Source organism: Peromyscus maniculatus, chromosome 2 (genome assembly GCF_049852395.1).
Source record: "Peromyscus maniculatus bairdii isolate BWxNUB_F1_BW_parent chromosome 2, HU_Pman_BW_mat_3.1, whole genome shotgun sequence".
Classification (NCBI taxonomy): Eukaryota; Metazoa; Chordata; class Mammalia; order Rodentia; family Cricetidae; genus Peromyscus; species Peromyscus maniculatus.
This window is the reverse complement of record NC_134853.1, coordinates 166,808,968-166,835,234: the sequence shown is the minus strand read 5'-3', so window position 1 is coordinate 166,835,234 and position 26,267 is coordinate 166,808,968. Positions and strand designations below refer to the sequence as shown.

The 26,267-nt window shown below is 49.3% G+C and overlaps 1 long non-coding RNA gene across 2 annotated transcripts in view; it reads right to left on the bottom strand.

Annotated features, from left to right (window-relative positions):
• Positions 1–1,634: 1,634 nt before the first annotated feature.
• LOC143272069 (uncharacterized) overlaps positions 1,635–26,267 on the bottom strand; it is a 48,947-nt gene continuing 24,314 nt past the window's right edge. For both annotated transcript variants that reach the window (XR_013049479.1, XR_013049478.1), the window contains one exon: positions 1,635–3,303. This is a non-coding gene — a long non-coding RNA (uncharacterized LOC143272069). The remainder of the gene's footprint in view (positions 3,304–26,267) is intronic.

The following is a 26,267-nucleotide window of genomic DNA, read 5'->3' as shown; positions in this document are numbered from 1 at the left end:
CCCAAGATGCTGGGATGAGGGAGGGAAAAGTCACTTTTGTATTGAGATGGGATTCAGAAAAAAATTCACCATTTTAAAGTGAGTAATTTGGGGCTCAGTAGCAAAGCACCTGCCTCATTTTCATGAGACCCTGGGTTTTGATCCCCAACACCAAAAAAAGAAAAAAGAAAAGGAAGAAAGAAAGAAAAAAAACCCACAGGGTGAACAATTCAGTTGCATTTGATGTAATTGGCAGCATTGTGCAAACCATCATCACCCCTAAGGAAAGCCCATCCTCCTTGAGCAGTTATCCCCCCCATCACTACCAATGGTTTCTATTCCGTATGATTCCGACAAATGGAATCAGATAAGAGTCTCACTGGACTGCCCTGCTTTCCCCAGCTAGCACCCACTACCCCTCCGATTGCAGCACCCCCATTTTACTTTAGGAAAAAAATCACCAGCCCTATCCATTCACACAGCTGCCCGGCCCTTACCTCTGAGAGCAGCTCACACCTCAAGTCTTGTCAATCATCACCATGGTCATTGGAGACAAGTAGTGACCGAGCCCAAAACCACCTCGGGGCCATGCCTGAACAGCCCAGAAAGTGGCACTGTCTGGATCCATTATCAGCAAGCTTCCTGGATAGAATGGCAAGGGCCGTGCCTCCGAGTGTGTGTGTGTGTGTGTGTGTGTGTACACTTGGGAATACATGGGTGTGCACATGTCATGCCATGGTGCTCATGTGGAGGTCAGAGGACAACTTGTCGGAGTCAATTCTCTCCTCCTGTTGTGTGGATTCTCGGGATCACAATTGGGTTGTTAGGCTTGGGAGCAGTCCTCTTTCCAGTGGCCCAGGGGACACTCACTGGTGACCACATGGGTACCTGGATTCAGCTCTGCCTGAAGTAGAACCAGTCTTAGGAGGATTGCCCAAGAAGCTTATAGCATCCTCTGTGTGGAAGCTAGATGGAGCGTTGCATCCGCTGTTGGAAGAGGCAGAGGTGGCTGTAGTTTCCTGACTTAGCATTATATAAAGCCGCAAGCCCCGTTAACAAAGATGGCGGAGGGCAGGTTCTAGTGCTGGATGGCCCACGCTATCTTCTGGGCTGCCTGGTGGCCGTTGTGGTCAGAAGGTGGTCGTCGTGCATTTGAGTATATCAACAAAACAAAGTACCCGGCCTTTCTCCACGGCAGATGAACACCAACCCTCCTCGGGGGATCCTACCACTTCCAGGCCCTGTATTTTTCTGGCAAACAGTGTGAGGCAATGTTGCCCTACAAGACCAAGCAAGGCTAGCCCGCCCTGGAACACCTCTAGATCTTAGATGGGATCCCTCCACCAGTGACAAGAAAAAGTGGCTCATGGTTCCTGCTGGCCTCAAGGTTGTGCAGCTGAAGCCTAACCAGAAAGCTTGTTCATCTGGGGCATGTGGCTTATGAGGCTGGCTGGCAGTACCGGGCCATGGGAAACGGAAGGATTTCAATTCCCAAATCCATCTGTTACTGGGAGAAGAAGCCCAGGAGGCTGCAGAAACAACCTGAAAGAACGCAAAGAAGTCATTGAGCTCACAGGGGTCCTCAGGACCAGTGGATTCCTGGCGAGAGTCAATGAAGACTGTGCCTCAACACAAAACAAGTCAAAAAGAACATGCGGCCTCCATTTAGTCTATTGAGGATTGAACTCATGGCCTTGCACATGCTAAGTAAATGCTTGCCACTGAGTTAAATTGCAGCCCTACCTAGAATCCTTAACTTCCTCACCATCCGTCATGCCTGTAGCCCACGCCTCTCATTTAACATATCATCTGCCCAATTCTACACACACACTTCCCTGTCTGTGGGTCTTCACCCTGTTCTCCTCTTTCTAGAATGTTCTCCCACCTCCCCACCACAAACAAGTGCTTTTTAATCTTCCACTCTCCATTCAGGCATTACCCTTCCCATAAGCCTCTTGACCCAGAGCCCCACCTCTCCTCTATCAGGAAGTCATGCTTGGGATCTCTTCACACCCTTACCTGTGATTCAGACTCAACCTTCGCCTGCCTGTTTCTGGTAATTATCTGTCTGCCTCTCTTGTCTGACCCTGCCCCCAAACTGGGGTCTTTCAGGGCAAAATCTATGTCTGATGCATTGTTGACCAGCTTAGAACCTCAGTATGTGTTTGTTGGATGAATGAATGAATGAATGAATGAATGAATGAATGAATGAATAACGAACGAACTTGTGGGCTGGGAATACAGTTCAGTGGTAGAGTGTTTGCCTAACACTCCACCCAGAATCCCAACCCTTGGTTCCTTTCCAAGCCGCACTTGGAGACCACTGCGAAGCGGCTTCTGTCCTGACCTCTGGAAGCCTGTGTCCTCTGGAAGCTGCCTTCCCTCCACCTCCTGGTCTTTGAAGCCCTTGTGCCTCACACACTGCCCCGTTCTCCCAGGAACCTTGCTCTAAGACCCTGCAGACTCCCAGCCACACCCAAGGCCAGGATGAACCAGTATGGGAAATGAGCCTCCCGCTTTGGAAGGCCATTGGGAATTAACAGGGAGGGTGCTTCCCCCGGACCCCCCTTTCCAGGAAGAGCCTGTTGACTGGCTGAGTGTCAATCATTGATTCGTTTGTCCAATATTTATCCAGAGCCCACTAGGAGCTGGGTGCTCAACTCAGTAGTAAGCAGGCTTTTACAGTAGTACCGTCCTGTACCTAAGAACAAGACCGCCAACATGCCAGGGAGCCCACGAATAGGATGTCCTGGGAACGGAGAGAGCAGAGAGCCAGGGTCCTCCACAGAATCGCTCTCCTTCATCCTAGGTACATTAAAGCCTGAGACCGTTGCATTCTCATGAAGACTTTATGAGGTGGGGTGATGACTGCCACATCTTATAAAGTGCAGGAAGCTGGGGTACGGAGAGGTCACCAGCGGCGAAGTGCTAGAGCAATCTTACATGAGCTCTAAATCTTTTCTTAGCCACCATCAAGGCTGCCCCTGCTGATGGGGGTTGGGTGTGGCGCTGGCTGAGTGCAAATCATCTTGTTGACTTGTCAGGCCACTGGAGGACAGTGTCCTTCTGACACCATCCACGTGACACAGGTATCCTGGTTCCAGAGAGTACTCAGCTGAGGACTCACAGGATTCATAGAGAAAGCCTTCAGGTCGGCCATCATGGGATTCCAGGGGTGTCACAGACTCTCAAGCAGCTCCCTCTCTGTTTACAGGTCTTTAGAAGCAGCTTCCAGAGCCACATGTGTCCCTTGGGAGCAGTGTGGTGGCTTCCCCCACCCAGCAAACAAGATTTGGCACCTGTCCTTGTGGGGACAACTTGTTCCTGAGGAGAAAAAACAAAACAATGAATCAGACTCTAGGTCAAGGGCACACTCGTCCGACCAGCGAGAGGGGACGTGCTCCCAGAAAGGACACCTGACGGCCCTGCCATAAACAACAGGCCAGAGAGAACATTCCAGGTGGGATGCAGGACCTGTGGAGGTCATGGGCTCACTCCTGGCTGCTGACTGACGAGAGGAGGAAGAAGTGAAATGCTAGAAGCAGGAACAGATAACACTCCAAAAGGTCTCTTCCCTCACACACAGGTGACTTCAGGAGGGCAGCTCCTTCAAGGCCCTGACTTCTGTCTTAGTCACCCTCGCCTCACCCACCTTCCAGATGACTTTAAGTCATCTCATCACTGAAAATTATCACAGATTTTAATTTGGATTGTATATCATATTTATGAATTATTAGCCTTAAAACAACTTTCCCCAATCAGTAGAAAAGATATAAAACTCACCTCCATCTTACAGGGCTCTCCAAAACCAGAAATGGGCTGACTGTGGTTTGCCATCCACTGTTGACTGGCCCTGACAGGGGCCACAGCCCAAAGGCTCAAATCCAGAGCTGTCTCCACATGCTCTGCCAATCAAATCAGGCATTCCCCCAAACCATGAACCCCCATTTAACATCCATGGTGCTCAATTTATGTCTCTCTTATAAGTTCTTCGGAACATTCTTTCTCCTTTCTTTTCAACACTGCCTTGTTTGTGTTCTTTTTTAAAGACCCAAATCGAGTGTCGCCAGTTCTGAGGATCCCCAAGGACTCTGGATGCCCTCCTCACTTCCGTCCAAGTCTCCATAAAGAGAACGTCATTGCACTTGCCGCTCAGTCTGATGATGGTCTGTTCCTTGACACTCCCTGAGGGCCCTTGTCCCTACACACATCTCATGAGTGTTTGCAATATGGGAGATCCCCATAACCGATTGTCACGATCACCTCCACTCCCTCCCGCCCCGCCCCTCTGTGTTTCCCAGACTCTAGGTGGGAACTCAAGTCTGAGGGTCTTCAGCTCCGCCTCCTCTGTGAGTCACCCCACATCAGGGCATTCAGACCATCCATGGTTGGTGGTGACAACTCCCAAACTGATATATCCAGTCCCCACTTGAACACCACAACCAGAATGTCGCTGCTTCTCTTAAAATCAGCAAACAGACAAGGGATGAGAGACACATAGCCGTCTGATAACTGCATGTGACTTGACCTCATGAGCCGGGGATTCTAGAAGTAAAGGAGCCGGCCCAGTGGGGTGCAGAGTTGTGCTGGCTAGTTTTCTGTCATCCTGACACAATCTAGAGTCAGCTGAGCGGAGGGAACTCCTATAAGATCAAGCCGTGGGCAAGCCTGTAGGGCATCTTCTCAATTGGTGATTGATGGGGGAGGGCCCAGCCCATTGCGGGTGGTGCCTTCCCTGGGCTGGTGGTCCTGGGTTCTATAAGAAAGCAGGTGGAACAAGCCAAGGGAAGGCAAGCCAGTAAGCAGCGCCCCTCCATAAGTTGCCTTGGCTGTGGTGTGTTATCACAGCAACAGAGAAGTAACTAATACAAGTGCCATACACCTGTGATCCTAGCACTCAGCAGGCTGAGGCAGGAGAATGGAGAACTCTAGACCAGCATGGGCTGCGTAGCAAGAATTATCCAAAAGAGAGAGGGAGGGGCCGGCCAGATGGCTCATTGGATAAAGGCATTTGCCACCAGGCCTGATGACCTGAGTTCTATCCCCAGGACCCACATGAGGAAGGTCTCCCACAAGTTGCTCTCTGACCTCCACACACAAATAGAATTTGATAACTAATAAATAAATAAGAGGGAGAAAGGAAGGGAAAAGGAGAAGGAGGGAAGGAGGGAGGAGTGTAGGTGGAAAGGGGGGAAGAAACAAGGAAGGAAGGAGGGAGGAGAGGGGGAAGGAGGGGAGGGAGGGAGGGAGGCCAGCCCAGAACTGGTCAAATGCCTGCTCATCAAGCTGGTCCAGAGACCACAGCCAAGGGTCGCCCCCAGACGGCCTTGCTGAGCTCACCTCTGGCCCACACCAGTAGGCCAGGGTCCGTGCACAGTCCCGAAGGTCTGGGCTGCAAGCCTAATCAGCACTTCCAAATAAGCCTGGGGAGGAGGTAGCGTGCCTGGGACCAACAGAGATGGAGAGAGGCGTCGCTCCCCACAGAGCAGTTCCTAAGCCCTTGATCTTGTAAAACATTAGCTGTATCAAGCCCCAGAGCATCTCCACAGCCCTCCAGAGGCCATCATTCTCTAAGCAGGCTCTGTGCCCAGGCGGCATCTTGAATGGCTGCCTATTGCTCCCTTTCCAGAGAGTCACTTTGTTAGCCCTCCCATCATGTTCCCAGACTCTTCTCAACTCCTACTTCCATCTGGGACCCTTAGCACCTGCCAGCTCAGGGCCCAGCTCCTCTAAATCAACCCAGAGGCCAAGTCCTCTCATCTGGCCTCATCAGCGGGCCCTCCAGCCTCTCTATCACTTTTATTGCCTTTTCCCGGCAAAACTCCCTCCAAAGTTATCAGTGAACTCCACATGGGAAGGCCTAAGAGAAAAATCCCCTGATAAGAAAGCATCCTCTCATCTCCCAGAGTGCTTTTCTGCGCAAATACTCCTCCTCGGGCTGATTACAGTCACGATTTGAGCCAGACAGGAGAACTTGAGGTTCCGGTCAGCTTCTGCCTGCCTGAGCCTGCATCCTCTCAGCCTGTTTCCCTACAGAGCCTTTATCATCCTCTCACTGTCCCTGCCCCAAGCACCTTCAACCCAAACAGCCAAGCCAGGGATCCTGAGGCACGCAGCCCACCTGCTCTCCAGCATCCTCGGACTCCCGTAAATGCCCGAGGATTATCCTCACCCAGCCAGAGCGTGTTAGCACACGATCCCATTTCATCCAGAAAACCATTCTCTACTCCAGGGTTTCCATTAATGGGAGGTAGGCACAGGTTCTGGCGGATTAAGCGACAAGTCCCAGGCAGCTGGGCAGGAAGTAACAAGACTTCAACCTGAGGCCTCACCTTTCCCAGGAACCCACTCAGTGCTATACCTGAGCAACTACTGCAACTCAGCAGGCAGCAGCCCCAGGCCCCTGGCTTCTGGTCCAAGCCGGTGAGTTACACTCTGAAGAAAGTATTCTCTTGTCTCCTTCCCACCTCACACCCTGGTTCTTGCTAAGATAAGAAGGAAGGAAAACTCCTGAACTGGGTTATAAATCTCCTGATTCTACCTCTGGACAAGGGAGATTTTCTTCTTCCAGTAACTTTACGTTGTCCTTTTAAAATTAGCCAGTCAGGGGCCAGCAACATGGCTCAGTAAGTAAAGGCTTTCTGCTAAGCCTGAGGACCTGAGTTCAGTCCCTGAGATCCATATGGTAGAAGGAGAGAACTGAGTCCCGCAAGTTGTCCTCTGACTTACATACGTGTGCCATGTACACACACATACAATAAATAAATTGTAAAGAAATAAATGTTTAAAAGTCATTAAAATTAAACAGACGAAGCAAAAACATGCACAAATATTATGATAGCACTATATACAACAACTAAAAGTGAAAAGCAATTTAATATCCATTAATGAATGGATGGATAAATACATACAGGCCATTCCCACTTGGAATATTACTCACCCATGAAAAGGGATGGCATTCTGACCTCTAATGCACAGGTGAGCCTTGAAAGTGTAAAGCTGAGTGAAGGAAGACAGAAGCAGAGAGTCCTCCGGTGTGAGGCCCACAGCTATGGAATGCATGGGACAGACAAACCCACAGAGACAGAGGCACTGTGGCTTCCAGAACTTGAGAAGATTCCTAGAGGTGCAGCTCCAGAACCATGGGATAACTCTGTGTTCAATGCTTGGAGGAGCAAACAGAATCCATGTAAGGCCGAGCTGGTAGGGATGCACCCAAAATTCCTGCGCCCCTCAGACCGGGATGGGAAGACGAGGAGGCACACAGGCCAGCTAGCCTGCTTACACAGGGGGACAACACAGACCCTGTCTCAAACAAGGTGGAAGGTGAGAATGGACACACCCTCTGATGTCCGTCCACACAATGACTCATGGCCACACTTACACACTGAAGTGTGTAGATGGATTATATAATATGTGAGTAATAGCTCAACAGAAGTCTCCTCTCTCTCTCTCTCTCTCTCTCTCTCTCTCTCTCTCTCTCTCTCTCTGTCTCCTGAAGAAACCCTGGCATAGAAGCCAAAGGTTCTCAGAGTAACAATCCATTACAAAAAAAAAAAGCAGGAAAGCCCAGGTCTGCCTGTAAGTTGTCAGCTGCATTCCCTGGTCATGGCCATGGCCCTAATGTCACAAGTTTTTGAGTAAACATTCCTCCACAGAGGAATCTGAAATTCAAAAGTCTTAAAGGGTCTCAAAAGGAGTCCCCATTCTAGGTTGATTAGCATGGTCTCGGGCGCCCCCTGGTGGGCACTGAGGATTTAGGCCACAGCCAGTGGCGTCTGCTGGTTGCCCAGGGCTTGCAGCTGGCACACTTATTCCTCTCAATCACCTGGGCTCTTTGAATGCCAAGAAGGCCAGTCTTACCCCCACACACACATAACTCCTTTTAAACTTGTTAAATTATATATATGTGAGTTCCAGGACAGGCAGGGCTACACACAGAGAAACCCTGTCTCGAATCCCCGCTCCCAATAAACTAAACAAAAACAGTACAACTCCAGTCTTATTTCATACCCTCTCCCCCAACTGCATCATTGTAGCCAACTCCAGACACACTCTAGACCCTCTGTAAATACTTATACATAAAAGATCAGGAAACCTACTTTTCAGGAGTGGCTCTGTGCAACATTTATTGGCCTCCTAAAATTCATTTAGCCCCCTTTAAAGATACCTTAAAATTTATGAGCCTGAATGTAGCCATTATGAGACCATTAGTTATGCTCCTTGTGAGCTGCCTGTTTTTTCTTTATGGTTCTTAGTTGTTCTTTGGCAGAGCTGCCTGCTTAAGTCGTGCTGGGATCAAGAAAAATGGGCCTTGGTTGTTCATGTTCCTGGAGTTGTATCCATGCCAGTGGATGCCCACACGCTCCAGAAGAGACTCTGACATCGCTGCTGCCGTTGTTGCTGTTATAGCAGTGGCAGCCACCGCTGCTACTGTTTCTGGGATTACCATTTCATAATTGCTTACTACAGCTAGCACAGTGGAGACCCTTGCTGTGGGATGTTAATGTATGTCCTGTGGGAGCCCTTCTTGGGTTCCTTGTGGCGTTACCCAGCAGGTTTGCATAGAGGATGATTAGGACCATGGGCCTGAGTGCAGGTGTCTGAGATGGTCTGCACTTGGCTGTACTGGGGGATGGTCTGTATGTCAAGTTGCTCTGATTGGTCAATAAATAAAACCTGATTGGTCGTGGCTAGGCAGGAAGTATAGGCGGGACTAACAGAGGAGAAATAAAAGAACAGGAAGGCAGAAGGAGACGCTGCCAGCCGCCCGCCAGGACAAGCAGCATGTGAAGATGCTGGTAAGCCACGAGCCACGTGGCAAGGTATAGATTTGTAGAAATGCGTTACTTTAAGATATAAGAACAGTTAACAAGAAGCCTGCCACGGCCATACAGTTTGTAAGCAATATAAGTCTTTGTGTTTACTTGGTTGGGTCTGAGCGGCTGTGGGACTGGCGGGTGACAGAGATTTGTCCTGATTGTGGGCAAGGCCGGAAAACTCTAGCTACAGACCCTGGCAGCAAAAGTAGCTACCACAGTTAGTTAATCTTTCATTCTATTGGGCATGATAAATTTAATTCAATAGTTATATACATTTTGATTGGCTTTTAAAATTATAAATTTATTAACTCAAGTTCCATTTGCCTTTGGGATACTATCTTACAAGGACTCCAATTTGCAGTAAGGCTCGTTAAGGAACTGAATGGCTCAGTTGCCTTTAGCCTACTGACTATGGGTGGGATAGGACCTCTGTTGATCTTTCCTGTGTCAAACACACAGATTGCAAGCCCAGTGCCACTTTGAGATCTTTGGCAGCAGTTAACTCTGCAGCTCACACACGATTGAGCATGTATGATAATGAGTATTCAGAGACGGGTAATGCCTGGGGGCACTCACCAACCTAAGACAGAGCACCTGTGTGGCCTGGGCAAGCGTCTCCATGACGGGTAAGGTGACCTGCTGACGTCCCATGCAACCTAAATCAGAAGCTCATTTTCTTGTAAAAGGGGGACCTGTAGGGCCCTAGCCTCTGTTTTGGGTAACTGTAGCCTTGCTTGCTGACCTCGACCTTGATATCCTCCCTATGTTAATTCCCTGCTAGGTTCCACCCTCCTGAATGCTTAAGGGAAGTTCCTTGTCTGTATATCCTGCATAATGGGCATTAACAGCTTAGATGCAAGATTGTAAAACATCGTTAGCAAACTTCTGCCCTCTGAGGTTCTCCCATTGTGCTGTAAGACTGTATTTAAGACCTCCTCCCTCCTTCAATAAACGGCATTTGGCAAAAAAAAAAAAAAAAATTAAATAAAATAAGAAAAAAAAAGATCAGGAAACCAAGGGACTGGAGCAGTGGCTCAGTAGTTGAGAACACTGGCTGCTCTTCCACAGGACCAGGGTTCAGTTCCCATCACCCACAGATGCTCACAATCACCTGACTCCAGTTCCAGTGGGAACAGCTGCCCTCTGCTGGCCTCTGACAGCAACTGCATTCACATACGCATATACACACAGACACAAGTAAATAAAAATAAAAAGATATAAAGAAACTTTGACACCACCATACTTATTACTGACATGATTGCTGAAAAGTCCAATATCAATGTCACTGACAGTCTCACCAATGATAAAAAATTTTTCCAATCTGTCTGCATCAGAATCTACTTGGACTGATCTGACATTTCATGTTTTTCATCTTTAGGTTCTCTGTCCACTTTTACTTTCTCACTTACAACATATTGTTGAGAAAGCCTGCTGGCCTACTCTTTTTCTGTTTGTTTTGGTTTTGGTTTTGGTGTTCTCTATGTGGCCCTGGCCATCCTGGAACTCGCTCTGTAGACCAGGCTGGCCTGGAACTCAGAGATCCACCTGCCTGTCTCCCAAGTGCTGGGATTAAAGGCGTGTGCCACCTCCTGGCACATGATTTATTGTGTTTTATTTTATGTGTCTGCATGTATGTCTGTGTAAGAGCACTGAATCCCTTGGAGCTGGAGTTACAGACAGTTGTGAGCTGCCCTGTGGGTGCTGAATCCTCTGGAACAACAACCAGTGCTCTTAACTGTTGAACCATCTCTCCAGCCCTGCCACCCCACCCCACCCCACCCCCGGTCCTATTCTAACCCAAATTTTATCCTTGTAGGCAGCCTGGGTGAACAGACCAAGCTGACTGTTTCAGGGTTAAAGGCACAGGGGTATCATTTGTCTATCTGCTTTTCCAGCTGTCTGTAGTTCTGTTACTTTTATCATTTAAAAAAAAAAAAGTTTGTTTTTGTTTTTGTTTTTTCCAGACAGGGTATCAAGTAGCCCAGGTGATCCTCAGATTTGCTATGTAGGCAAGGGTGACCTTGAATTTCTGATCCTCCTGCCTCCATTTCCTGGGAACTAGGATTATAGACATGCATGCCATGCCTGGTTTTATGTGATCCCAGGGATGGAACTCAGATGTTCCCGTTCCCCTCATCCTAGCCAAGCACTCTCCCGCTGATACAACCTCCTAAAAAACGATTTTAAAAAACAGAAATTGGGCTCCAGAGCAATGGCTCGGTGGTTAAGGGTCTGTGTTGCTCTTGCAGAGGACGTGGGTCCAGTTCCCAGCACCCACACGGTGGTTCACAATCATCTGTAACTCAGTTCCAGGGGACCCAACACCGTCTTCTGGCCTCCAGGAGCAGTGGACACAGCTGGTGTACTTACATACATGCAGGCAAGACACTTACACCATAAATATAAGTCTTAAATATAAAATAAAATAAAAACAGACATTTCACAGAGTTACTGTCATAGAGAAGTCACGTGTCACATCCTCCTTCAAATGACATCAACCTGAGTTGTTTCTAGATGCTTCTGAGATTTCTGGGCACTTAAGAAGGACTCTGTTCCTGGCTGTGGTGGCACACGCCTTTAATCCCAACACTCAGGAGACAGAGTCAGGCGGATCTCTGTGAGTTCGAGGCCAACCTGGTCTACAGAGTGAGTTCCAGGACAGTCCGGGCTACACAGAGAAACCCTGTCTCAAAAACCCAAACAAAACCAAGAAGGGGGAGGAGGAGGACTCTCTTTATGAATGCTTCTGGTGAGATAAGTGGAGGAAGTGGGGGACAGGTAAGACAATGGGGTCTTTGCTCTGCTTCTCTCCCTGATCACCTACCCTGTCCCCTGTTTCTGGTAGCACTCAACTTCCAAGGGGACATCAAAATTAAATCTACATGCGACCACCTCTGGCTTAGTGGATAGATTTTCTGGGGGGTGGGGGGGTCCCCTCTGCTTCTTAGTTAATGTCGGCTGTGGGGAGGGGGGTGAAGGCACTGTCCCTCAGAATACGCCCACAGGTGTCCACTAGACTTGTCCTGTGGCGTGAGAGGGAGGGAGGAAGCTGAGAGAAAATCAGCAAGGGCCCTGAGGCACAGAAGCAAACTGCCCAGACTAATGCAGCCCCGCCCTAAGAACTCTTTCGGTGGCTGCGCCTCCTCTGCAGCCACTAGAGGACACAATGGCGCCAGAAGGAGCCGCAGGGACGCGTTTAGTTCTCATGAGTGCATGTACTGCCCTCTGAGAGGCAACTCCTGTTGCCTCTGCGGTCCAGGCCAGCAGAGAGAGGGTAGCGCATTAACAATGATGCCGTGACTATTCTGCAGTCAGTATCGACTTAATAGGCTCCCAGCTGGCAAGCAGTGGCCAAGGACCGTGGGTCTCAACTGTCCTGCCCAAGGGACAAACCACCAGTCCTTGCTTCTCAGCCACCATCAGCCCTCTTGTTTGTCCCCAAGCCCTTCTCCAAGGGCACCTCCTCCCTGCCCCTCCACTCCTGCATCCACGGTATTGAGTTTGAGGGAGTTAGGTTGTGAGGGTCTGGACCAGGCCACACACACCTGCGGCAGCCTTCCTCTCCCCCAGCCTCCCGGCTCCCTACAGCCTCCTTTCGGGAGCACCTGCCGGGAGTCTAACAGGCTCCCCTGGGTCCCAGAGTCTAAGAAAGAAATACTAAACCCCAGACCAACTCTGATTAAGTTATGTCCACCCGAAGCTCTCCCTCGGAGTTGATTCCAGAATCCCAGACAGCCTGGCTACGGGTGAGCAACAGACGCCCCCTTGCCTGGATTCCAGGTGCTACGTGCCCTTTGATAAGTAAAAATATCCCCCGTTAGTGGGTAACTCTGGCGATGCAATAAGCCAACCAACCTGAATTAATAAGTCCAGATTTAATAAACAGAGCAAAGCAGCTCCAGGGTGACTCTCGGGAAGGCAGGAGAGAAAATCACATGCAATTCTGGCAACCAGGTCTTAAATACCCTGTGGGCGTGGTCTTGAGCGGCCCCAGGGGACAGCGGACCCTTGGCAGGCTTTCTGAGGGCGAGGTTTGGAGAGGGCAGCTCCAGGGGAGATCCCCAACATGCTTCCCCAAGGAAGCGTACAGACCTGGGGCTGTCCGACTCGGAAACATCAGAGCATACCCATGGCGTGAGTCTCCCATCTAGAACAGGGACACTGCAACTGGACGCGCCCTCCGCATGTTCCCCAATCCTTGGAGTTGTGTATTCCCACCCCAAGTCCTCTCTGGTCCGCTTGCTACCCAGGAATCAGAAACAGTCTGGCTACGTGACCCCTTCCTCTGGCAGCCTGGATGCATGATCCCCCTTCCTCTGAGACCTGCCTCGTGGGTCAGAACTCTCCTCAGAGCCCTGCCCAGCTGCTGTCTGCCTGCCTGTCTGTGGAATTAGTGAGTCTTCTGATAAATCTCCTGTCCCAGGGATCACTCCACCTCGTGTTCCCCTTGAATCCTACACCCCCAACTTCTCAGTAATAAATTAGGGTTTTTTTTTGTTGTTGTTGTTGTTGTTGTTGTTGTTTTTGACTTTGGGACTTTTGTTGTTCGTTTGGGTTTTGTTTTTGAGAAAGAGTGTACCTATGTAGCCCAGGCTAGCCTCAGACTTTCAATCCTTTTCTCAGCCTCCCGAGTGCTGGGATTGCTGATGAGCACCACTACCCCAGGCTTTTCCGGCTCTTCTAGACTATTTTTAAAGCAGTTTGAGAGTCACAGCAGAGCTGAACCGGAGGAACACAGGTTCCATGCATACTTTCTGCCCTGGCACGCCATAGCCTCTCCGTCACCCATTCAAAGCCTTCTGGGGGAAAAGGAGCACCTGTCACCACTACTAACCACACTGACAATGTCAATATCTCCCAAAGTCCAGAGTGCTGCAGGGCTGGCTGGTGATAAGTATTTTTAAAATCATCTCCGGTAGTGGGTAAGCTCCGCTGATGTAATAAGCCATTTCAAGCCGAATTAAAAGTCCATATTTAATGAGCAAAGCATCCCCGAGTGATCTCGGGAAAAGGAGTAACCACATGGCAGGTCTAGGGACCGTGTCTTAAATACCCTGAAGGCCTGGTCTTGCCATCTCTGGGGGAGGAGCCGACCCTTGGCAGGCTTTCTAAGGGGTGGGGTCTGGAATGAGGAGGGTGGGGCCAGAGCAGAGATTCCCAACAGCTGGTTTCTGATGCCTGTACTGGTTAGTTTTATCAACTTGACACAGCTAGGGTCACCTGGGAAAAAGGAACAGCAACTGAGAAAATGCCTCCATCAGATTACAGCAACTGAGAAAATGCCTCCATCAGTTTGGCCTGTAAACAAGTCTGTAGGACATTTTCTAGATTGATGATTGATGTGGGAGGGCCCACCTCACTATGGGTGGTGCTACCCCTGGGCAGGTGGCCCTGAGTGTGGTGGTATTGTGTTCCCCAAAATATTGTGCACCCTAAGAAACTTATCTGGGGTCAGAGACAGAACAGCCACTAGATACAGAGGCTAAAAAATGGTGGCACTCACACCTTTAATTCTAGCATTCCAGAGGTAGAAATCCACCTGCATCTCTGAGTTCAAGGCCACACTAGAAACAGCTAGGCATGGTGACACACGCCTTTAATCCCAGGGAGTGATGGTAGAAAGCAGAAAGATATATAAGGCATGAAGACCACTAGAAGCTTTTGGCTGGTTAAGCTTTTAGGCTTCTAGCAGCACAGTTCAGCTGAGAGGCATCCTGAGGAAACAGGATCAGCTGAGGAATTGGCAAGATGAGGAAGCTGTTGCTTGTTCTGCTTCTCTGATCTCCAGCATTCACCCTAATACCTGGCTCCAGGTTTGTTTTTATTAATAAGAACTTTTAAGATTCATGCTATACCTGAGTATATTAGAAAAGTAGGCTGAACAAGCCCCGGGGAGCAAGCCAGCAAGCAGGGCTCCACTGTGGCCTCTGCTCCAGTTCCTGCCTCCAATTCCTGCCTTGAGTTCCTGCCCTGACTTCCCTTGATGAAGAACTGTAAAGGGTAAGATGAAATGAACCCTTTCCTCCCCAAGTTGCTTTTGGTCATGGCGTGTATCCGCAATGAAAGCAGATTAGGACAGTGTCCCACGTTCTATAGACTGGGACAACTCTATCATGCCACACACCACCACCGGGACTCACAGAGGACACTTTCAGCATCCCCAAACCGTCTGTGCTTCGCCTGGTCATCGCTTGCTAACCATTGATCTTTCCACTGTCTCCACAGGCATCTGGTGTCCCAAATATCATTCAGTTGGAATAGTATAGCATACAGCCTTTCATATTGGCTCTGTGGTGGCTAATCGTGGTTGTCAACTCAAACTGAGGAATCAGCTCCTTCAGACTGGCCTATGAGTATCTCTGTGGGGACATTTTCTTGATTACAAATTGATGCCAGAGGATCCAGCCTACGGTGGACCATACCATCGCTAAACAGGAGCAGAGGGGCTGGACTGCATAAGGAGGAGCTGAGCAAACCAGAAGAAGTGAGCTGGTAAGCTGCACTCCTCCATGGCCTCTGCTTCAGTCCCTGCCTCCAGGCTCCCGCCTGGAGTTCCTGCCCTGGTTTCCCTCCACGGTGGACTGTGATCTAGAAGCCAGACAAACCCTTTCCTCCCCAAGTTGGTTTTGGATGGTGTTTTAGCCCAGTGACAGAAGGCATTAGGACATGCTTCTGTCCGCGACAAGCATTTAAAGCCAGGAGAGGCAGGAGCTCCTGTAATCCCAGCATTCCAGAAACTGTGGGGAAAGATAGCTGAAAGTCAGCCTGGGCTACCTGGGGAGACTCTGTCTCAAGAAAAAACAAACAAACAAAGGCAACAAAATAAAAATATGTACATTTAAATTTCCTCCATGTCTTTCCTTGACTTAATAGTTCATTGCTTTCTAGAATGTTCTTCTGTCATCTTCATGATCCAGGTCATCCATTCACCTTCCAAGAGACATCTTGGTGGTCAATTCCAAGTGTGTGAGAGAGAGAATTTGGCTTCTCAATATAGCACACTGTGATGTTGATGGGCATTGCAACAAATTCATAGGTTGGTGTGGGGAGAACAGACATCTTGGCAATATTGAATCTTCCTATCCAATGACATGGAATCTCTCTCCGTTTAAATGGTTCTTCCTAAAAATGTATTTATTTAAATTTTTTATTAATTTGTGTTCATTTGTGAATGTGTAAATGCAGTATGTATGTATGGATGGATGTGCCCACAGAGGCCAGAAGAGGAAATCAGATACTCTGGAGTTGGAGTTACAGGCAGTTGTTAGCTGCCCAATGTGGGTGCTGGGAACTGAACTTGGATCCTCTGAAAATGCAGCATGGTTAGTTCTTATCAATTTAACACAAAACTAGGCATACCTGTGTGGTGCTATTGTGTTCCCCAAAATATTGTGTACCCTAATAAACTTATCTGGGGCCAGAGAACAGAAAAACCACTAGATACTTAGGATAGGCAGTGGTAGCACATGCCTTTAATCCTAGCATTCCAGAGGCAGAAATCCATGTGTTCAAGGATACAGCCAAGCATGGTGACTCGTGCCTTTAATCCCAGAAAGCGAGCCTTTAATCCCAGGAAGTGAGGCAGAAAGCAGAAAGATATAAAAGGCGTGAGAACCAGAAACTAGAAGCATTTGGCTGGTTAAGCATTTGGCTGGTTAAGCTTTTAGGCTTTGAGCAGCACAGTTCAGCTGAGATTCATTCTGGATGAGGACTCAGAAGTTTCCAATCTGAGGAAACAAGATCAGCTGAGAAGTTGGCCAGGTGAGGTTAGCTGTGGCTTGTTCTGTCTCTCTGATCTTCCAGTGTTCACCCCAATACCTGGCCTCAGGTTTAATTTTATTAATAAGAACTGTTAAGATTCATGCTACATACCTGGGAAGAGGGGACTCTAAGTGAGGAAGTGTCTCCATTAGATTGGCCTATGGGCATGTCTGTGGCGAACTTTCTTAATGACTAATTCTTCTAAGAAGGCTCAACTCACTGTGGCCAGTGCCGTCCCTGGGTGGGTGGGTCTGGATGAAGGAGCTGAGCAAGACAGAGGAGCAAGCCAGTGAGCAGGCTTCCTCCACGGTTTTGCTTCAAGCTCCTGCCTTGAGTTCCTGCCTGCCTCGCCTTCCCTTGATGACAGACTGTAACCTATAAGCCAAGTTAACTCTCCCGAGCACTCCCACCACCAGTTGCCTTTGGTCATGGTGTTTACCATACAACTGAAGTCAAACCGGAAGCAGCAGCCGGTGACCTTAACTGCGGAACCAGCTCTCCAGCCCGCTCTGATTGCTCCTGTAGCTGTCCTAGTGTGGATCTTCCACATTTTTTACAGGCCTAGATCTCAATCTTTTATTTTGGAAGTGCTAATATAATGGTAATAGTTTTGGACTTTCTGTTAAATTTGTGTACTGGGTGGGGCGCGTGTGGTACAGTGCATATGTGAAGATCAGAGGGTAACTTGCAAGAGTCGGTTCTCTCCTTCACCATGTGGGAATCAAATTCAGGCTGCCAGCCTTAGCAGCAAGTGCCTTTACCCAATGAACCATGTGGCTGACTCAGTAATATGTTCTTAATTTCCAATCCCACTTGCCTGCTACCAGCATTAGGAAGGCAATACATACTTTATATACTAGTGTCGGCGGGAAGCCAGGCTGACCCAAGACTTTCTCAGAGGCCTCGACGAAAGGACAAAGGGTACTTTGGTTCTGTGTCCTTTCCAGGAATGGACTTGGCAAGGCTGGTGTGAGGCAGGGACCAGTGTTTCATAGGAGTCAAGGCTGCTGTGGCTCCTGGAAACCCAATGTTTCCCACTGGGCTGTGGTGACCAGTCCTCGGGCAGCTGTGTCTGAGGTATCCGTGTTCTCTTTGCCTTCACTGCCCGACTTAGCTCTGCTGACATGCTGGTTTTCCCTCTGTAAATAGTACACAGATATTGTACTTGATCAACTTGCTTGGCCTAAGTCATGAGCTTATGCAGACCTCCTGGTCCCAGCTCTTTCTTTTGTCTTCTCTACCTCTCATCCCTGATCCCACTCAACACCTTGCCATTAGGGTCCCTTATTCCTGCTGGTTCAGGTCAATGTTTATCTCATAACCTTTCTATGCTCACCTTTTATATTTAGTTTTTGTTAGTTGTAGGAACACTCTTGCTGATTAAAAAAGAAAAAGGGACCAGGCCTTTTATGATTTCTATTTCCTTTCTTGTCTTATTGCATCAGTTAGAACTTCCAGTATGGTGTCTAACAATAGCGATGAGAAGGCACTAGCCTTGAACCCGGTGTCTGTCAGTAGGAGAGCTACCGTTTCTCACCATTCACTTGGTACTTGGGTACTAACCATTCTCTTTCTGCAGATTTTTATTATCAAGTTGAAGTTCCTTTATTTTACCTGTTTGTTGAGAGATTTATCACAAATGTGTTTTGTGTTTTGCTCTCTCTCTCTCTCTCTCTCTCTCTCTCTCTCTCTCTCTCTCTCTCTCTGATGGATAAGGTTGTTTCTTTTTCACTTCGGTCTCTTCTTATGGTAGATTCTATTAATTGGTTTTTTAATATTGAGCCAGCCTCACATCCCTAGCAAAACTCCCCTCTAGCGGTGGTGCCGAGTCGATAATTGATACACCAGTCCTCCTGCAGGATGTGGGTCCCTTAGCTGACATCCCTATCCCAACATTGATGGAGAGGATGAAAGTGACTCTCCAGCCCCGGGCTGTGGCTCAGCCTGTGACTTGGAGGATTTCCTTCTACCCTCCACAGGCTTGTTTTCAACGTTTCAAAGCTGAAGCCATAATCCCTGCACTGCCTCTGTTCTGCTGTCCCAGGGCCTTGTCCTTAAGCTCCTCCCACTTGAACCCGGGACAGCCCGGACCTTCTGGGCAGGTCTAGAGCCCCCACCCTCACACAGGGCTCCATCTGGCCATTTTAGTCTTGAATCCTCTTACCTTGCTTTAACTCCAAATCCTTTGAGCGCTGCTACATTCAACAACCCAGCAAGCAGCCTCCACACTTCAGACGTTAACTGAGGGACTAGGCTGGTCCTTCATCCTGCTTCTGGGAATATAAGAGTAAGCTAGACCCTGCCCCTGCCCTTGGGAACCTGCAGTGCTGTGGGAAAGAGCTGTGAATAAATCACAGGGGTTCAAGGTCAGAGCAGGGCGGCAGGATGGTATGGTGGCCAACTCCTGTGTCCTTTTGCAGCCGTCGTAGCCTACGAGGCAACCTAGGATCCTGTTTCAGCTTCGATGGAATCTCCCTGGCTCTCCCCCTGGTGCCAGTCTGGGGGCTCTGTCCTGTCCCTTCCTTTCCACTGTAAACAACATCAGTGGCCGACCACCACCCAGACCGGTCATCACGCCAGATTAAAAGCCCCTCGAGAGACTGTGGAGACGGCCCAGTCACTAGAACGCCTGCAGCCCAAGCATGAGGACTTGGGTTTGGATCCTAAGCATCACGTGGACACACAGGGTGAGGTGATGCACATCTGGAGTTCCAGCACTGCAGGGGCCAGGGGTCTGTCACACGTGGGTTTCTGGAACTCACTGGCAAGCCAGTCTACAAAGTCTCACTCCCGTGAGAAAGTCTGTCTCAAAATATGAAGAATGATTGAGAAAAACATCTGATGTTGACTTCTGGTGTTTTCTCTCTCTCTCTCTCTCTCTCTCTCTCTCTCTCTCTCTCTCTCTCTCTCTCTCTCTCACACACACACACACACACACACACACACACACACAGTGCTTCTCAGCCTTTTAGCTAAGATGAAGTTGGAGGGAAAAAACAAATAAACAAACCAAAACAACCCCTTGAAACCAGGGGATGTTGTGGGCCAGGCCCTCCCTGTGTTACTGAGCAGAATTCCAAAGGCAGAGAGGGACATTTATACTCGAGGACCATAGAACTGTGTTTATTGTGCCAATTTCCTGACAGCCAAGGGTCTTGAAAAGGGATAGTTCTCTCGTTTTTTCTAGAGGAAGTTTCTGGCCTGGGGCTGAAGTGTCAGATACTCAGTGGGGGGCCGCCTCATGCTAGGTGATATCGTGGACACTGCCTGGTGAAGACAAAGGGGGGGACCAGGACCCAGGGTGGCTCCAGAGTGCACTGTGCTGTCTGCTGCCGGCGTTCATTGCCCACTGGAGCCGACCCACAGGGCTACTGATTAACGGAGGCCTCCAGGCAGCCATGTGAGGCTTGCATCCTGAGCTGGGGGTGGGTAAACTTCTCAAATATGGGTAGAGATGTATCTCTTACAGAGGTTGAAATAAGGTTTGTAGAGAATCAGGAGGCCTGGATTCAATCCCAGCTCTCTGTGACCTTGGACAAGTCCCTTGATTTCTCAGTCCCCTAACCTGGGGGTTGACTATCAGGGGGACCCCCCCCCCGCCCCCCGCCAGGAGCCTGTGGTGAAGAAATACAGCCACACCAGCAGTCCTACTCAAAACAAACCTTGGTGCTGGGGACGGTTTAAGAACAACATTGGGGGCTGGGGAGGCAGCTGGCTTCCCTAGTACGCACAGGGTTCTGGGCTCCACACCTGATATGAATAAACTGGAGGTGGCAGTGCATAAATGTCACCCAAGTACTCAGGAGATGGAGGCAGAGGATCCGAGGGGCAAAGCTGTCCTCAGCTGCACAGAGATCGAGGCCAGCCTGAATGACATGAGACCCTGCCTCAGAAAGAAGAAGGAAGGAAGGCGGGAGGGAAGAAGGGAAGGAGGGAAGGAGGGAGGGAGGGAGGGAGGGAGGGAGGCAGGCAGGCAGGCAGGCAGGCAGGCAGGCAGGCAGGCAGGCTGAGGAGGATGGCTAATAAAATGTTTGAGTCTGAGTTCAATCCCCAGAATGCATACTTTTAGAAAAATGAAGATGAAAAAGTCAGGCACTTCAGCACTTGTGACCCCAGCACTTAGGAGGAGGAGGCAATGAGGATCTTTGGGGCTCGCCGGCCAACCAGCTGGCCTACTTGGCAAAGTCGCCTGCCAGTGAGAAGCCTACCTCTAAAAGGAAAGTGGAGGGGCTGGAGAGATGGCTCAGAGTCAAGAGCACTTGTTCTTGCAGAGGACCCGGGTTCAATTCCCAGCACCCTCCTGGAGGCTCACAACCATCTGTAACCCCAGTCCCAGGTGATCCGACACCTCTTCTGACCTCCTTGGGCACCAAGCACACGTGGTTCCCAGACATACATGTGAGTAAAACACACCCACAAACTAAATAAGTGAAAATGAAAGAAAGTAGACTGTGCCTAAGGAACGACACCCAATGTTGTCCTCTGGCCTACACACATACACACACACACACACACACACACACACACACACACACACACTCACACATACACACACTCACACACACACTCACACACACATACACACACTCACACACTCACTCACACACACACTCACACTCACACACACTCACACACACATACACACTCACACACTCACTCACACACTCACTCACACACACATACACACACTCTCACACACACTCACACTCACTCTCTCACACACACACTCACTCACACACACATACACACACACACACACACTCACACACACTCACACACACATACACACTCACACACTCACACACACATACACACACTCTCTCACACACACTCACACTCACTCTCACACACACACACTCTCACACACACACACACTCTCTCACACACACACACACACACACACGTGCACATGCACACACACACACACACTTTTTTAAAAAGTTCCAACTCTGCTGTAAAGCCTGCCTGGGTGGTCTTTATGACAAAATGGTCAATATTTTCTTTTGTGGTGAAAGAGGCCTGTAAATGTGAAAACCCGGCACCATCTAGAGGATGTGCTGGAAACCCCTTTCTCTGAAGACTTCCATTCTAACTTGCACACAAAGAACCAAGCTCCACTATGCCTCTGTCTGAGGAAGGACACAAACAGGTGCAGATGCTCTTGAGGTCACCCCATGCCCTGAGCCCACATTCCCTACCCATGGTCAACATATTTGTCCCCAGGGAAAATGGGAGAAAAGTCAGGCCTTGAACGTGGGTGGTAGGCAAATACTGACCCATTGATTCGCTCTAGGTTTGCCAGGGCTGTGCTCAGGTGCATATTCTGGCTGGGGGAAAGGGGTGTGGGTAGAAAATAACAGCATGGGAGATTCAAACAAGTCCTAGCCAGGCTGCAGGAAGCCAGAGCCATTAATAACCAGACTGTCTGACCAGCGTGCAGGCTGCGTAAGTGGCCACCCGGCACAAACAATGACCGCCGAGTGCCTTTCCCCAAACCCCGAGGGGCTGGTGGCTCCCAGGCCAGCATTTCATCTTGTGTCATCAGCTGCTCTGCTTTGCTGGGAGAAGATCTCAGAGCAGAGGGAGGCAGCCCATGTGACTTTCCTGGGAGCCTGTTTGTTTGTCCGGGTGAGACAGGCAGACGAACCCCCTGCTGGCCTGGGAACTGTCACAAAGCTGGTTCCGGACTTCGTGTCCCCCGGACCCCGTACTCTCTTCCTGTGTTGTTTGTTATTGTTGCTGCTGGCTTTTTGAGATGAGATCTCACTGTTTCTCAGGCTGGCCGGCCTCTAACTGGCAGCAACCCTCCTGCCTCAGCCTCCCCAGCACTGGCTTTACCGTGGTGTACAGCCATACCCATCTATTAGATGTATTTCAACAATCCATCTGCCTCACTCTGGGGCACAAGGTGAGGAGGGCACATGGGCAACCTGAGGGGAAGAATATCCATAGAAACAGTAGCTAAGGACAGGCGCAGCCACACAGGGGTGGTCTGGGGGACCCTAGGCACTCTCATGATGATGGTCCATAAAACAAAACAAAACAGAAGTTTATGCTTTAATGTTCTGAAACACATGAGTTTAAAACCAGCATTTTTTTTCAAGACAGGGTTTCTCTGTATAGCCTTGGCTGTCCTAGAACTCACTCTGTAGACCATGATGGCCTTGAATTCAGAGATCCACCTGTCTCTGCCTTCTGAGTGCTGGGACCAAAGGCATGTGTCACAACCTGCCTGAAACCAGAATATCAAAGGAGATTTACATTCTTTTTTTTTTTTTTTTCTGGAGTAGGGAGATTAGGCAGAGCATTGCCCTGACTAGATCAAACTCACCATGTAACTGAGGGTGCCCTGAATTCCCGATCCTCATGTCTCCATGTCCTGAGTTCTGGGATTGCAGGCATGTGCTTCCATGCCCAGCTGGCCCTCCTTGTTCGTTCCAGACACTGGTGGCTTCAGGTCCCTTCCCTGTGTCTGTGACCCTCTATCTACCTCCCTTTTCACACAGTTCTATGTTCTATCTTCTCCTGCCCTGCCTTTGGTAAGGTCACCAGCTTTTGGATTTAGCGTTCACATGCATAATCCAGGATAAGGTTGTCTTGAAGTCTTTAACTACACAGCATCTGCCATAGACATTTATTAAAAACAAGGTCACTGGGCAGAGTGGAGGCAGAGGCAGGCAGATCTCTGAGTTCAAGTCCAGCCTGGTCTACAGAGCAAGTTCCAGGACAGCCAGGGTTACATAGAGAAACCCTGTCTCAAAAACACACACACAAAAAAAATAATAATAATAAAATAAGGTCACTTCCAAAGGTCAAGGTAGTCATATCTTAGTGTGGAGGTTGGGGGAACACACCAGTAAACTCAGCAGGATCATTTTCGGTCATTATAATACCTGAGGCTAGGTACTTATAATAAAAGGAGATTCGGTTATTCCATTTTAGAGGTTGGAAATCTAAGAGCAGAACTGTTTGCATCCCCTGTACACCACAGCACCTAGCCCTTAACCATGGGCTCTGCGGATGGAGCCCAGATCCTCGGGCTTGCAATGGAGGCAAGCAGTTCACCAGCTGAGCTACCTCCCCAGCCTCGCTCTCTTCTTATCCCTTCACCCCACAGCCCGAGACTTGGGGATGCCATGGCTGGCTTGCCATGTGACATGGCAGTTGGATACACAGCCCTCGGGTAGGCTTTCAGGAGGCCCTGGGCTGGCCGGAAGGCTCGACCCTTACCCCTGTGTTCATGAAAGGAAATGAGCTGTTGTCCATGTGCCCTGGAATTCACCGACTTCAAGTGTGGAATCCAGTGCTATCAGTAATCTTCATGGAGTTACACAATTTCCACAATCAGTTTTCAGACATTTCATCACTCCCTCAGACAAGCCATATCCTTTAGCTGTCTACCCAGTTCACCTTCCCCACCCCCGTCTGGCCTTTGACACTGATCCACATTCTGTCTCTGGATTGTTTGCCCTGGACGTAGATAGAATCACACATTATGTGGCTTTTAGTGTCTGCTTCTTTTCACTTAGCAGATATCTTCCAGGCTTCTCCCACTGAAGCAATCTTCAGTACATCTTTCCCTGTTCATCTGAGTCATGTTCCATTGGGTGGTAATGTTCCATTGGGTGGTAACGTACCACAAGCTTATTTCTCCATCCATCAAGCTGATGGACATTTGGGTTGCTTGGCTGTCTAGCTATTAGGAATAATGCTGCCGTGGGCATTTCTATAAGTAAGTTTTTAAAATGCTGCTTTTCTTTTGCAATCCCCAGTCAGGAGATGTACTGAAATCCTCAAGAGACACTTGTGTTCCACCTGGTCAGCAGCACAGGGCAGCTAGGGTTATGAACTCCCCCACAGGCTTCACAGAGGAACAGGGGGCTGCTTAAGACTCCAGGGCCTTTGCAAGGGCTCTTTCGGGGTCAGATGTGCTTCCAAGTGTGGGAACTGTGCCCCGTCCATCCTCGCTCCCACTCCAGCTCTTACCATCCTGTCAGGGGGACCATGATGGCACTAGGAATTGGGGATTTGTGGATCTGCTGTGTAGATGGCTTAGGTCTGGTGACACACGTTATGTAATTCGGGGTCAAGCCTGTATGTTACTATAACAAAGGCTTCCCAGAAACACCTGTAATGCCCTCTGTAACTCACGTTGCTGGGACACTGCACAGACCAAGAGTATAGCTAGGAGGGTGTGCTATGACTGCACTGAACTTCATTCTCCTGCCTCCACCTCCCGAGTGCTAGGATTAAAGGTGTATGCCACTGCTCCTGGTATATGCCTTGCCGGGGATGGAACTCAGGGCTTCCTGCATGCCAGGCAGACATTCTGCCAACTGAGCTCCATTCCCACCCCCTGGAGTCTTTTTTTAAAGACTATTGATTTTATGTGAATGGCTGATTTATCTGTGAACCATGTGCATGTAGTGCCCAAGGAGACTAGAAGAGGGTGTCAGGGGGGCTAGAGAGATGGCTCAGTGACTAAGAACACTGGCTGCTCTTCCAGAGGTCCTGAGTTCAATTCTCAGCAACCACATGGCAGCTCACAACCATCTCTAGTGGGCTCTGATGCCCTCTTCTGGCAAGTGTAGATAGAGTACTCATATACACAAAATAAATTTAAAAATCTTGAAGAAGAAGAGGAGGAAGAGGAAAAGGAGGAAGAGAAGGAAAAAGAGGGCACTAGGAACTAGATACAGATGGTTATGAGCTGCCATTAGGATGCTGGGAATTGAACCCGGGTCCTCTGCAAAAGCAACAAGTGCTCTTAACTGCTGAGCCGTGTCTCCAGCCCCATATTTTGTTTCATTTTGTTTGTTGTTGTTGTTGTGTTGTGTTGTGTTTTGTGTTGAGACAGGGTTTCTCTGTGTAGCTCTGACTGTCCTGGAACTCACTCTGTAGACCAGACTAGCCTCGAACTCACAGAGATCCACCTGTCTCTGGCTCCCATGTGCTGGGATCAAAGGCATGCACCACCACCAGCTGCTGCAACCCATTTTTAAGAGAGAGAATAATAATATGGTTTATCACGTTGGTGTTACACTGTTGGATAACAAGCTGCTGCAGGACTTGGCAGACTTAGTAGGTGTTCACAGATCTATGAATAGACAGTTCTGTTGACCTGGGCTGGGCTCTGCTGATGTCCTGGCTTGGTGTGTCTATGTTAGATGCTGGGTTGGGGTGGGCTGCCTGGTCTGGAATGGACTCATGCTCGTTTCTGATGGTAGAAGGGTAATTGTGGGGAGGGATGAAGCTTCCTCGACCCCGGGTCTATTGTTTTCCGATGCGCTAGGCAGCAGACTTGTCTGCTTGAGGGGATCAGGATTCGGGTTGAAAAGCTTCAGTCCACGGTCACTCAGAGCCACCTACCTGGGCAGAACATGACAGCAGCAGGGGTCTGTGGTTGAAAAAGCCGCTCACTGCACAGCAGACAGGAAACAAAAACAACTTCTACCTGGAGCTTTAGATGTCTACTGTTTCATTTATGTATATGTGTGTGAGCTGCCTGTGTGCAGGGACCCTTGGAGGCCAGAAGAAGGTGTCAGATCCCCTGAGCCAGAGTTACAAGCAAGTTGTAAGCTGCCTGATGTGGGTGCTGGGAAACAAATACAGATCCTCCAGAAAAGCAGTACTCATCTTAACAGCTGAGCCATCTCTCCTCTCTCTCTCTCTCTCTCTCTCTCTCTCTCTCTCTCTCTCTCTCTC